The following is a 14,249-nucleotide window of genomic DNA, read 5'->3' as shown; positions in this document are numbered from 1 at the left end:
TTCCGGAAGTGATAGTACTGAGAAAAAAATGCTGGGAGCTCACAGATGCCCCAGTACTTTAACATTTGCAAAGGAAGCACTGTGGCAGCTTGTGCAGATGTCTAGGCCTGTCTGAGATAATGCAAGATCGAGGACCTGCCCTGTGGTCAAATGGGTCCCCATAGTGGGCAGAGTACTACTGTCCCTGTTGTGGGTTTAGCACATAAAGCAGTGGTGGCAGCATACTGTGGTTTGTGATCCTATATAGATGACCAGTCCTTTAAATGCGTATCAGTGTGGCTTACTCCCCCTCATACGTAAATCCAAGAACCTTGCACCCACAACCCAATTGTATTTCAAGCGCATTTCATGTATACCTTGTGTCCAGTACATGTGTTGTTATAAGACTCTGTGTGCATATGAGTCTGAGTACTGAAGCCAGTGAGATCCATTTTGGATGCCCCTGATTTAGCACAGTACATGATGAGGACAGCTTCCGCAGAGAATTTTAATGTATTTAATAGATGCTGTCGGAATTTGCCTTTTGAAACAAAGACTATACTGAAATGCTAAATATATTATACAAAATGATATAAAAAATGAATAAGTACAACATATTTACAAACAGAAATAGCACACACACAGACCTTCATGAGTTCTTCCTCAGTCCCTGTACATATAGATATTTATGTGTATGTCACTTAGTTATTTCCTGCCTGGTCATGACTATTCAGGGCCCGATTCACAAAAGTAATCTGAGACAAAATCCTAACTTTACGACTTTCGATATTCACAAAAGGCATTTAGGAATAGTAAAGTTAAGATTCCTAAGTTTACTACTCCTAAACTGAGAAAAATCCTAACTTTACGACTTTCAGTATCCACAAAAGGCACTTAGGAGTTGAAAAGATTAGGAATCGAAAGCGGCAGCACAACAATAGCAAATTAATTTTAAATAGTTTTTAGTGACTGGTTTTCTTATCTGTGATTGTTAGAACTCTGTTTTTATTATTTTTAATACTGATATGTATATAATCCCTGATTTTTCACTCCTTGATTGATGTTCTTAAACAGTTTTATTTATGATCTTACACTATAAGCATCAAATAAAGTAATTGGCTGACTGACTGACTGGGTTTGGAAGTGGGGCAGATTTCATCATGAACTCAACCAAGTTTGATCTTCAAGTGCCCACATGGATCTAATCCTTCTATTTTCTGGTGCCTTTGCTATATAATTTCACCAGTTGTGGTTTGTTAATTAGGAGTGTTCCTTCCTCTAGTTTCTCTGTTAGCCATTTGTATTTTTGAGTGACAGTTTTCCTTCCTTTACTAGACATTATTTATATGTTAATTATAGTGAAGATTCAAGGATCTTCCAGCCACTTGTTAATTGTGGTATCTTTTGTTTTCTGATATGTATTAGCTTACATTGTATAGTTCCTGCCTTTTGTTGATTTCTGGGCATTTTGTTAGATTCACTGAATTGCTGACATGGACCTCTGCCTCGGGCTCACTTCTTAATTTTTCATTAGCAGCCTCGCCTTTTAAGACTACCATTATCTTGCTGACATGCTGATCAAAATATTGTTCAGTTTGAGCCATTCTAGTTTTTTTGGTAAGTCCTTGATGAATTAATTTCTTTTTTCCATACCTTTATTTTTCCAGTCTTTGGGGTTTATCATTTGTTTTGCACAATATATTTAACATGCAGTTTCTATTCGAAGTATCTGGTCTTTCTATTCATTATTCTGGTTAGGGCTGATTCATTTTGTGTTGTCCTCACAGCTTTGACTCTGCCATAACTTACATTAGCTTCCTTACTACTTCACTGAGTTTTGTCAATTTTGGAACCAGCTCTGAGCATATACAGTAGGATAACTCAGTATGATAGTTCTGCTGATTTATTATTCAGTCAGTTTCATTTTCAGGCCTGTCCCTTTGTGCTACTGAGTTGCCTGTTATTCCTATGTTTTATTCTGTAGTACAATTTGTTTCAACAGTGTACACCACGTTTTTTAGGTCTCGCGACCTATCAATGCGCATGCGCATTGAGCGGAGCGAGAATTCAAGTGCTCAAAATGCTCGTGAAACCAAGGGTTTTGTTCGTGCGGTTTTCTTTGAGTTCACGTGAATCACGTGACCAAACAAGCACGCGCATCAACCTCCCTCCCTCCCTCCTAATTGCATTTTTTCACCGCTGCACAGCACATCAAAGGGCTTCTCCCAGCGTGTGCTGTGCGGCTTCTCCTCCACTAATTATTCATGGCTGGCCAGTGGCCGGCCGTACTTTCAGTTTCCCGGCCGCCCGCTTCATCGACTTCAGTCTAATTGGAAACTTAGGAAAAAGAAGGGAAATGTGCCTCCTATAAAACGTGTATTGGCATCAGTTCGAATCCCTGCGGAGCTGAATCAAAACGGTATTTCTTAAGAAACTGATTAAATGAATTCCATTGAGTAGGGGACGGCCATTTAAAGATGGCAAAACAAGAAAGTGCCATTATTACCTTATTGGTGTTAATACATGTGCGTGCATACTGCAGCATGCATCATTGGATGTACTTGCCATTAGTAATTTAGAACAAAGATATGATTTGTCATAATTCCTCTTTCTCCTTCCAAAGCTGGTGTTCACATACTATATTTTTTCGGTTCTTTTTAAATAATTTCTCTTTCTAAATAGATCTCAAACGATTCCATAGGTTGGTTTATCTCTTGACTCACAGGTGTAGTGGCCTTGCAGAGTCAGCTCTGTTTTTGGCGCTGGCCCGAGGAGTGCATGTCCTGCTGAGCTGTCTTTACCAACGCCCACTCAGGGGACAAAAGGCGGGAATTGGCCACAATTAAAGAGGGGGCTGGGACTATTTCCTTTCTTTAACAGATGCAAGGAGCTGCGGCGAGTGAGCTCCGTAATGGCCCATCTACTGAAGGGGGAAACCACTCCGGGCACGGCATTCTTTGTGCAGCCACCCCTTATATAAATGCTGGAGATGGAGGGGCGAAGGGGGGGTGTCTCCTACAGTTTTAAGATCCCTTCTCTTTGTTTATACCAGTAAGTGCACATGAATGTGCCCTGGTAAGCCGCCATATACAATGAGATCACTGCAGACATCTAAGGAGGGCTTCCATTTTGCAAGACCTAAAAAAAAAAATGAAAGTTTTGGGAGAGGTTTAACCGATGTGGTCCCGTGTTTGAGGCATCACGCCTAAAGTCTAGCATCTCCCCATATCCCTTAGTCACAGTCCTGTCATGAAATACAATGTAACACGTAACAGTACATTGGTGAGAGAGGGATTGGGCCCTGCTCACCCAATTGACTTTTTCAATACGTGAAATAAGGTGACCGCTGCGGGAATGAGTTCGGCCGTGCTGCGGTGGGAGAGGAGGGTGCCATGGCTGGCAAACTTTTTCTCTCGTTCTCGCTTCCTCATTCATCGTGCCCTGTAACATTTCCACCCTGAGGATGCTTGCATGAGCAGGGCTACAATGCATGCCCATACATATGTCTTCTGCCGCCCTCACCCTGTCTGTTCTCCTGCATCAGCGTTTTTCAGTTTGTCGGGCGCTATTCTGTTTCCTGGGGGAGACGGGACCAGATCCCGGTCATCTGGTGTGTGATAGCGGCCGATAAAGCGCTTGGTGCCTGACGGTGACATAGCACTACTGACAGCACCGCCGGCGCCCAGACTGACAGCTATCAGCATAGGTTCCCTCCCGCCCCCAGCCAGTCCAAAGATAATTTTAATTATCTATGATGCAGTAGGACAACCATCGCTCTAAGCCCCAGAAACCTATTATTGAACTTAATCAACCTCGGAGTAGCAAGGCGGGCAATCTGCTGATGGGCCTGTGGTGTGTAGGCCCTTCGATGGGCCGCCTTTGTGCCCGTCTCAGTCTCCACTGCAAATGACACATCATCAAGGCTGTTAAAGCCTCTACATAAATCTAAGCACCTTGACGCCGATGCTAGTTACTGATACTTAAATAAGTATATCGGGTTATATATTTTTTGTGATTACTGTGTAATTTGAGGTCTCACGCCTTCATCCTCACAACACCACACGCCATCGGAATACACACACCCTCCCCCTCACACCACCTCACACACACTCCCCCTCACACACAATTACACTCAAAGACCCTTACACACCCTCAACAACATTCTCAAAAATCACACACACTAACACACTCACACACCCTATCAGCATCACACATCATATCACAATCAATCACCCTTTTCAAACTCACTCACACTCACACTCTCTCACATTACACAAATGTCACAAAAAGACGTTAATATTTCACTTCTGTTCTTTTATTTTCCTCACAATAAAATACACTGAACATAATCTTCACAAAAGGTATTTACAACAGTGTAAGCTATTGCCATTATAAATTACAATAACTTTTATTTAAGTATTACTTATTTAAAAAATTTCATAACCATTGTTATTTGTAATATCAATACATCTAAGTCACGTAAATACAAAACATTTGCATTACAAATACTATGAGTGTCACATTTGCAAAAGTTAAAAGTATTGGCATTGTAAACGACAAAACTATTAATTTCGCAATTTTCAAAACCAACACATAAATATAAAATGTGTCATTTACAAAACCAATAGCTCCAACTTTCCTACTGCGAGACCTATTGGCAACGCCAGTGCTTGTCTACCTGGTTTTCCTCTTTAAGCTGCTCCTTGATCACTTTTTCTAGCTCTTCGCTTTAGAAATGGAGCTGCAAAATCGTTTTTGCGTTTAGTTTTTCCTCCTTGTGATACTCAATTCCTTTTATTTCATTTGACAACTCCTGCTGTATTTTAATCTTATCTACCGTCTCTTGGGCTATCTCTTTGATATAATTTGGTATTATTGACATGATGAGTCCATTGATTTAATTTATTATACTCGATTCAATTGTTTCATGTTTCTGGGAGGCAGTGGTTATGTGTTGCTTAGAGAAATGTAACCTCTCCTTTCTCCCCATGCTTTCTGTCATTACTCTTTTCAGGGCAGGTTTTGCCTTGTTGAGTTTCTGTCCTCCTACCACGTGGTCTAAAATTAGTTTCACATTGCCTTTCCCACAGGGCCGGCTTTAGCGCTGGTGGCGCCCAGTGTGACAATGTTAGTTTGCGCCCCCAATGACCACCTCCACCACGAATTCTCTCACTAGCACCCTCTAACAGTGACTAAGTCTCCATAACCACTCTCTCTCAGATGCATTGAATTCGTTATAAAGCGCTACTCATACCAGTAAAGTATGTCAGAGCACTCTGCATCACACACACTTTACACAGACAATCAATCATACTTGTGTAAATCAGGAAATGTTACATGAGCCAAAGGACTAAAAGTGTAGGAGTCACATTTCATCCATACTGGTAGGCAGTATAGTTTAGGAGTGCTTGGTGTGGAGAAGCACAAACTCAAAGTCAAAAAAGAAACAGCATAGTTGGGAATTTTCTTTAATATTAAGAATCCATTTCTAACCAGATTAACCCTTTTTGCAACATTTATCAATATTCTATACTTTGCAGAGTGTATGCAATTCCATGATGAAAGGTAATTCCTCACTATTCTATGTTAGGACTTTAAGTTATAAATTGAAAGTAACAAAAGGATGGCTCTTAAATAGCAGTAACCTGCTGATCTATTTACATTAAATGCACTCTGTAATCTACTTGGTACACGTTCTTTGCAGTAGGCATATTTACCCTCTGTGCTACTTTCACATAAGTCAAAAACCTCAACGACATAGAACTCTGATCTCTGGCCAGGAAGAACATTAATCACATGAGTTATCTTGACATTTTTGTGAGGCCCCTTAATTGCAGGAGGAAAGGAACGCAGCAGCAAATGCTTTAAAAGCATAATAAAGTTGCAAACACGGCGCCCCCAGGAAGCTAGCACCCGGTGCGATGGCACCAGTTGCACCGCCCTAGAGCCGGTGTTGTGTGTTCCCATTTTATCCATTTCTTGTTCCCGTATTTCTCTTATCTCTTTCACACTTTGCTTCTTGAGGCCGACGTGGTTAGTTTTTTTCTGATTTGATTTCCTGGTTGCTGGTAAGCCCCTTGTAACTTTCACACTCTGTCATTTCATCCATGAAGTTCAGTTTCATCGATGTTTTGACTCTCTTTTATTATGTCCCTGCCCTCCATGTGATTTATGAAGCATAATTTTCCTAGGGAGAGATATTTAGATGTGTAGAACAATTTTTCAGTATCTATTTCTAAGTAGATTTTTCATGTTAACCTCCAGTCAACTGTAAATTATGGCTGAGTAAAGGCTGTGATGTTTATTTTTTCTTCCCTTTCCCCTTCTAATGTTTCTACTGCAGAATTCATTGTGTTTTATGCAACGGCGGCTCCTCCGCCCTACCTCTTTTCCCTGACACCAGCCACTCCAGGTTTTATGCACTTTTTAACCCCACTTCAGTTGGGTGGAACTACCTGGTTAGTATCATTTCCCTTTGACAAATCTGTGTGTAGCCTGGTTTGAACTACTTTTTTGGCTATGATTGCCTCCAGAGTTTGGACAGGCACCCGTCCTTTTATTCAATTGGATTGGCGGTTTGCCCTGCTTTCACTTCGTATGTCTCCTGTGTGCTGTAATCTATATGAATTGCATACAGTACTTGCTTTATGCAAATTGTGCTGGCTATTTTGTTAAGTATTGTGTTCAGCATTCTGAATCATGATCTGCTTTCAATCACAATTGCGGGGCCATGTGAAGAAAGGTCTCATGCCCCACTAGAGCATTTCGCGGTTTTGGAAGGATTGGGAATGAAGCAATAAATAATGCAGCAACAACAGACCAAACTGAGCGCACTGTACCCTATCAGACATGAATCAAGAGGCAGAAAGACAAAGGTGGACTATGGGCTATGAGATTATGAACTACTAACACACATGTTCAACCTCCACCTCTGCCTCACCATCAGCTTGGCCACCTCTGATCTCGTCTGAATGCCTCTTACTGTCTGCTCTCTCTCGTGTGAGGGTTTTAGCCCGCTGTGAGTACCTTGAAAGTTTTTGTTCTAAATAACTTCTGTGCACTACAAAAAGAATTTCCATCACACTGCGCAACACATGTATGCTCCATCATGGTTTTGACCTGGGGCTTGACTCGTAGCACTGGTTCTTAGTGCCTCTCACCTTTCACCTATGCCCTATGTATTTTATGATGCTCCCATACTCACTCACTTATTTGCCATTCCCCAGTCTGACTCATCCAGCTTGACTCGTTCCACCTCTTAGGCTCCAACACCTATGGGCTACTCATTCAGCAAGCATTCTCCTTATCGGTGATAATATTGGCAGGTGGCAGATGGGTCTGCAGTTGGTGGGTGGTGGATGGGTGGAGTTCGCAGAGTTGTGCTACACAAACTCTGCGAAGTGGGGAAAAACTCTGCTGCGCTACGCCGAGCTCCGCAAGCGGCGGAATGCAATAGAAAAATGCCACTCGCTGTGATTTTCAGTGCCAGATGTTTGTCCACACTGTGCAATCATTGCGAAAAGCACCATGCACAGCGCAAGCGGGCGCTATTTTCCTTTCTGCCGCTCAAGTAGATTTTTACTCGAACAGCAGCTTTCTCAATGTGAACGGGCGCTTTCTCAATGCGTATCGGCAGTTTCTCAAGCGAACATACATGACCACGCGCAATGAGAATCCTGACCCCCCCTTCGTTGAGAAATCTTCCTGGAAGGTTTATTTTCCTGCTCGCCAACTTGATGTTGATGTTCGCGAATGAGTAAAAAGCTCGGCAGGAGATGGGTTTTCCTCGCTCGTGTTTGCCAACTTGACATTGACGAATGCAAGGCTTAGTGGATGGTCAAACTTGAGCAGGAAGCTTAATGAAGCATGAACCAGGTGCAATGCAACTCAGTGTATCCTGAGCCTCCTGGTGTATTGGCTCTCGTTCCTGTGTCCTCTGGGGACTGTAGTCTTCCAGACCACCGGGAGCGCAGAGCAAGCAAGCCGCATCCACTGCTACACCGTCCACTTCTGCATTGGAGCTTTGCAGCCTCCCCTCGTCAGATACCTGGAATACTGATGGGAATATGGCCTGCACAGAAAGTGGAAGTATATTTTCTGCATTTCTGTGACTAGAGGATAGAGATTCAGGCACTGAAGTGAGGAGGATAGAGATTAGAGTACATCTGGAAGTTTAATGTCGATGTTAACAAGAGGTTGCTGATTTGTTCTTCCTTAGCATCGCAATGTGGTTGATGGTATGGGTGAGGGGTAGGACTGTGGATTCTGTTGTAAAAGAGGAGAAAGTTCCTGGGAAAGGCCTGTCATTTCGTCTGTCTCTAATTACTGCTACAAGAATGTTGTTGATGACAGCTAGGAACAGAAACTCACACTTCACTGTGTCCATGTTGTGGGTGCTCCAGCTTGGAGACAACCCGTCTATCTGCTGCAAGGAACATTACTTTACACAAAGTTGTGTCCTGAGGGCAGTCTGATCAGGACACTTCAAAGAGAACTACTCTAACTGGTTCTGAAGTTGGAGACAGTGGATCCCCATCCCCTGTCTGGAAAATGTGTATAAAATTTGACTCCAAACAACCCGACTTTGTTCCAGTTCCAAGTTCTTCGTGAACAAAGAAGTGAGTGTTCCCCAGAGTACTTGTGGGACTGCTGAATGACCAGGACTGTAGTCTGCCTGACAGTGAGTTTCCCAGAGATGAGAGGACATCACCTGAATTCTGAACTCTTTGCTGGATGAAACTGAGGATGGCACAACAGCATAGAAGCCTGCCTGCCCAGCTGGAGGACTGGCTGTTCTGGAGGAGAAGCCAGGCATGTTCCTGGACTCGGGAGCACCCAGAAAGCAGGCTGCTATGATCATGAGCACGAATTTGAGTGCAACTAACTTTCTGTGTGCCTCGGCCTGAATTGGGCTGCAGCTGCCTAGCAGTGTGAAGCGGCCCAGGTAAGGCTGAAACTGCATTGCTGTGTATCCATACCAACCCAAAAGAGGGCTGTGACTGCCTAAGACAGCAGTCTGCAGTACCTGAGCCCATCGAGCAGCATCTGTCGGTCACGGCGGCATCACACGCCAAAGACACGGGCTATACCCATCCTCCGCACCATGACTGCCACTGAGCCGCTGTAACACACTAAAGTGAGAGCAAAGAATTAAGGCTATTTTCTTCCCATTAGAACAACAGGCATAAGTACAAAACTGAACTGGCTGCGCATTTGAATTTATGTGGAATGTAACTGCACTTAAACCCAGTCATGCCAATACAGCTGCTTACTGGGAGTCTGTCTTCAATATGGTCACCTGTGTTGGAGAGAGCGTGGAGAGTTGGGAGGGGTGTACTGCACACATGGGAATTGTGACCAGGGATAGTATCCTGAATTCTTAAATTGGATTGTGTAGTATTTGTTTTGCTGGGGGAGTCATAGTGGTTTCTTTTTAAAAAATACAAGCACTGGGATGGATATCATGTTGTTGTGTCTGGTGGTTGTTTGTTGAGCTCTGAACTTGTCCAGCTTAGTCAGTTTTGCAGAGTCACAGAAGGACAGAACCCAGGACACCAGTGCAAATGACTTGAACTACTATGGCGTTTACACATTCTTTCCACCAATCCTAGGGAAGGGCAGGGGGAAACGAATTTTCCCTTGATCAAGATGCAGACAACAAATTCCTCTTTCTTGAAAAAGGTGGGGCACAACCCCCCACCCCCCACCCACCCTTGATAATTGCAGGGGGAGTACATACATCCCTGATTTCTTGTTATACCAGAACGCAGGAAGGCCAACAGTATTGGGGCGACTGTTAGCTGCCTCTCCTACTTGACCGACAAAATGCGGGGGCATATGGACCAGGGTAGATGACAGGTGATCTCGAGCCCTATTCAGAATTAAAAAGAGAGTGTTGGGAATGCTTCCAGCTAATCCAGACCTCTTCCTCATAAAATGAAGATGAAGGAAACCAAGGACAGTGGAAAGCCATCATGTTACTCTGCAGCCCACAACATGTTATAGCGATATACCCCATAGCCATAGAATAATTGGGAACCTGCCTGGCCTTTTTTTTTTAAAGTACTTCTATTGCCCTGGGCGAGGTTGAAAGCGGGGAGGTAATAAACATCCCTTAGGTGATGTGACAATATTTTCAATAAAACTTTATTTCAGGTATTTTATCCATGGGATAACCAGTGCCTTGTCCTGCGACAGGCAGTCCCTCACAATCATATGTGTCAATGGAATATCAGGATTCAACCACAATTTTATCCAGCAGGTCAACGGGCGTAGGGAAAAGATGTCACATAGGTATTGCGTCCCCAATTCTTCGTGAACTGAAAGATTGAACGTGCCTGAGGGGACACACAGGAGACGCTTCATAAAGAATTTTTCAGCAATCTGCAGCTGCTCACCACCCATATACCCCCATATTTCACTACCGTATGTAGCCGTTGCCACGGATTTAGCGTTATAAAGTTTCAACATGGCACCAGTAGGTTTTTTCCCCAGTTTCGAGGCAAAATTAAAAATGGAGGCATTCAGCCTGACCAATTCTCCTTTCTTTTTAACAAAATGCGTGCCCCAATTTAATTTAGTATCAAAAAGGACCCCAAGATAGGAGAACGTTTTTGATATCGGGATTACCGCTTCGTCAATTTTAAATAGAAAGTTCCTTCTCGGTTGTTGGCCTACTTGCATGACAAATGATTTGGAGTTATTATTCATAAGATCGCTATCTGTCATGAAGTACTTAAAAGAATTTAATAGAGCTTGAAGGCCCCTTTCAGTCTTGGATATTAAAACTGCATCATCTGCATATAAAAGTACAGGAATACCCCGCCTGCCGACTCTAGGACAGTCAGCCGGCACCTTCTGTAAAACACTATCCAGATCATTGATATAAAAATTAAAAAGGAAGGGGGCCAAAATACATCCTTGACGGACTCCCTTTCTAATGTCAAAATTGTTTGTTACGCTCAGATCTTGAGAATATCTGACATTAGCTCTGGTATTGCTGTGAAGGTCTATAAGAAAATCAACAATACCACTGTCCACCCCCCTCGCCCTCATGGACTGCCACAACTTCCGCCTGTTCACACAGTCGAAAGCTGAGGATAAGTCCATGAAGGCGAGGTGGATGGTACCCCTTTGAGCCACAGTATACTTACTCAAAATTAAAAATAGGTTAAGGCATTGAGTTATTGTTGAACGACCACTGCAGAAACCATACTGGAAGATGGACATGATGTTGTTTTCCACCACCCAGTCTGAGAGTCTCTGCAGTAGTATCCTTCCTATTATTTTAACCGATGTGACAATATGCTCCCTTGTCTTGGGCATTGGGGAGAGGGGGAGGTTACAAAATAATCTCTATCATCATAGCAGGGTGGAGAGAGACGTAGTTGTCTCTGCCCTTGGACAAAGTGCAGGGCAAAAGGTGCAGAAGGAAACAGAAGGAAGCAGAAGGAAACAAATTCTCCCTGTCCATCAACAGAGTGGGGCAAATTGAGGAAGGAGTTCACTCCTGTCCTTGGACAAGCTAAGGATGTAACAAATTCCACCGTTTTTGGGAAATGCAGAGAGATACAACAAATCCTCCTGCCCTTGAGCAAGGTCAGAGCACTCAAGACTATCTGACAGAATTTGCTATTTCTTGGTTCAAAATCTCTTCCTAGCCCAACTTCGTATGTCCATTGCATTAGCTCCCTGGCTGTGCTGCTTCTGTTTGTTCGTATCCTTCCAATGTTTGCAAACTTTGAGTGATGGTAAGTGTCCTTTAGGCAATATTACACAATCTGAATAGTGCCTTAAGATGGGCAGTGCTGCTGGAGATCCGTCAGATGTTACTGGGCATGCTTCCTTCTCCTGCAAAGAAAACATTGAGTAGAAAATTAGTCATCCTTGGCCTGGTTTTAGTAAAGGGAAGCCTTGCACGCTACCCCCTACATATGTGGCATGGTTAAAATATGTTTCTGAGTGAACAGTTGCAGAAGAGGTACACATGAGACACGTACGCAGATCTTAAGTTTGAAGACAACTTGAGAGCTTAGTTATCCAAATTGCAGGAACCACAGGGTCTGCCCGCCTCCGAAGAAGATCGATTCAGAAAAGGGGGTGGTGATGAACAGAGTGTCTGAATTGAGCAGACCACTTTTACCCAGTCCAAAGATCAGGGCCTGATCCATCACCGTTATTTATCTCACTGCCCCATCCCAGCTCAGAACCTGGCTATATGCAAATCAGTCTGTCCCTGGCCCAGTGCATCATGGGAACAGGGCAGACTAAACTACCAAGCCAATTCTTCACCAGAAAGGAGACAAGCTACCGGGGACCGGTTTCTGGCATTTCAGCCGTCTTCGGCCCGGCTTGCTTGAATCCTGATGGAGCAGTGAGAAAGGGACTCATGTCTGAGTATACCCTGCCACACCTATAGTGGCCAAAATCGATTCAGAAAAGGGGGTGGTGATGAACAGAGTGTCTGAATTGAGCAGACCACTCTTACCCAGTCCAAAGATCAGGGCCTGATCCATCACCGTTATTTATCTCACTGCCCCATCCCAGCTCAGAACCTGGCTATATGCAAATCAGTCTGTCCCTGGCCCAGTGCATCATGGGAACAGGGCAGACTAAACTACCAAGCCAATTCTTCACCAGAAAGGAGACAAGCTACCGGGGACCGGTTTCTGGCATTTCAGCCGTCTTCGGCCCGGCTTGCTTGAAACCTGATGGAGCAGTGAGAAAGGGACTCATGTCTGAGTATACCCTGCCACACCTATAGTGGCCAAAATCGATTCAGAAAAGGGGGTGGTGATGAACAGAGTGTCTGAATTGAGCAGACCACTCTTACCCAGTCCAAAGATCAGGGCCTGATCCATCACCGTTATTTATCTCACTGCCCCATCCCAGCTCAGAACCTGGCTATATGCAAATCAGTCTGTCCCTGGCCCAGTGCATCATGGGAACAGGGCAGACTAAACTACCAAGCCAATTCTTCACCAGAAAGGAGACAAGCTACCGGGGACCGGTTTCTGGCATTTCAGCCGTCTTCGGCCCGGCTTGCTTGAATCCTGATGGAGCAGTGAGAAAGGGACTCATGTCTGAGTATACCCTGCCACACCTATAGTGGCCAAAATCGATTCAGAAAAGGGGGTGGTGATGAACAGAGTGTCTGAATTGAGCAGACCACTCTTACCCAGTCCAAAGATCAGGGCCTGATCCATCACCGTTATTTATCTCACTGCCCCATCCCAGCTCAGAACCTGGCTATATGCAAATCAGTCTGTCCCTGGCCCAGTGCATCATGGGAACAGGGCAGACTAAACTCCCTTTTGCATGCAGATCCTTTCATCTCCACTTAATCATCCTTTATCACGCAACCACCTCACTTTATTTTCTTTTGGCGCTGTCCATATTTCAGCAGCTAGGTATGTCGTTTATAGTCTCCTGTGAACGAATGAATGGTAATTACAATTGACACGTGATCTCTGCAGAGAGGCAAGGATTGGATGAGAATGTTAAGTCACCTTTATGACACACCCACGGAAACTGAAAAATTTGCGCTGCCTCAAACTCGTCCCCAGGTAACTGATCTTGTAGTCTGCTTTCTACACGAGGGTCATGAAGAACGAAACTACAGTAACAAAAACACGATTGAAGACAATAGGGTCGTATATACACCTCCATTCAACATGAAGTAATATGCAACGGCAACGCACTGCATTGCTATCTTGGATTACCCCCAAGGGCTTCTGCATACACTGCTGATAAAGAGCATTATACAAGTTTTATAAAACTCATTTTAATGTCTGTTTTTAGGTCTCGTGGCGTTAACCGCGCGTAAGCCAGAGACCTAGAGTCCGCGACACAGCTTTCCAGGAGACAGGAGCAGGCCGCTAGCATCTTGAAGAAGGCGATCGGAGCGGTCCACGCACGCGCTCGCTGTGGCGATCGCCTGTCTCCTGGGAAGCGCAAAAACACACACGCATGCGCAGACACACACACGAGCGCCCATACACGCACGGACACATACAGAGACTTCCCGCACACATACACACATGCGCACATACACGCACACACACACACATGAGCGCACCGAGACCCCACCTGGCCCCCCTCCGCCGCCGCCTAGAAATGTGAGCACCAACCAAAAAGGTCTCCCATGCTCTAGCCGTCTTGTGCCCTGATGGCTCTCTCGCTCTGGGCCCCCACCGCTCCTCACCTGCCTCACCAGTTCTCCAAATTGTGTTCTACTCTCTGTAGCAGAGAGAGGTCAAAATGTCACCGCC

General features: G+C 44.4%; 1 protein-coding gene across 1 annotated transcript in view; it reads left to right on the top strand.

Annotated features, from left to right (window-relative positions):
- Nucleotides 1-14,249, top strand: part of LOC147732562 (ropporin-1-like) — a 321,616-nt gene that overhangs the window by 22,527 nt on the left and 284,840 nt on the right. The gene's annotated exons all lie outside the window — the stretch shown is intronic.

Source organism: Lissotriton vulgaris, chromosome 2_1 (assembly GCF_964263255.1).
Source record: "Lissotriton vulgaris chromosome 2_1, aLisVul1.2, whole genome shotgun sequence".
In the NCBI taxonomy this organism is placed as follows: Eukaryota; Metazoa; Chordata; class Amphibia; order Caudata; family Salamandridae; genus Lissotriton; species Lissotriton vulgaris.
Note: the sequence above shows the minus strand (reverse complement) of the source record. Positions and strands in the feature narration are given on the sequence as shown.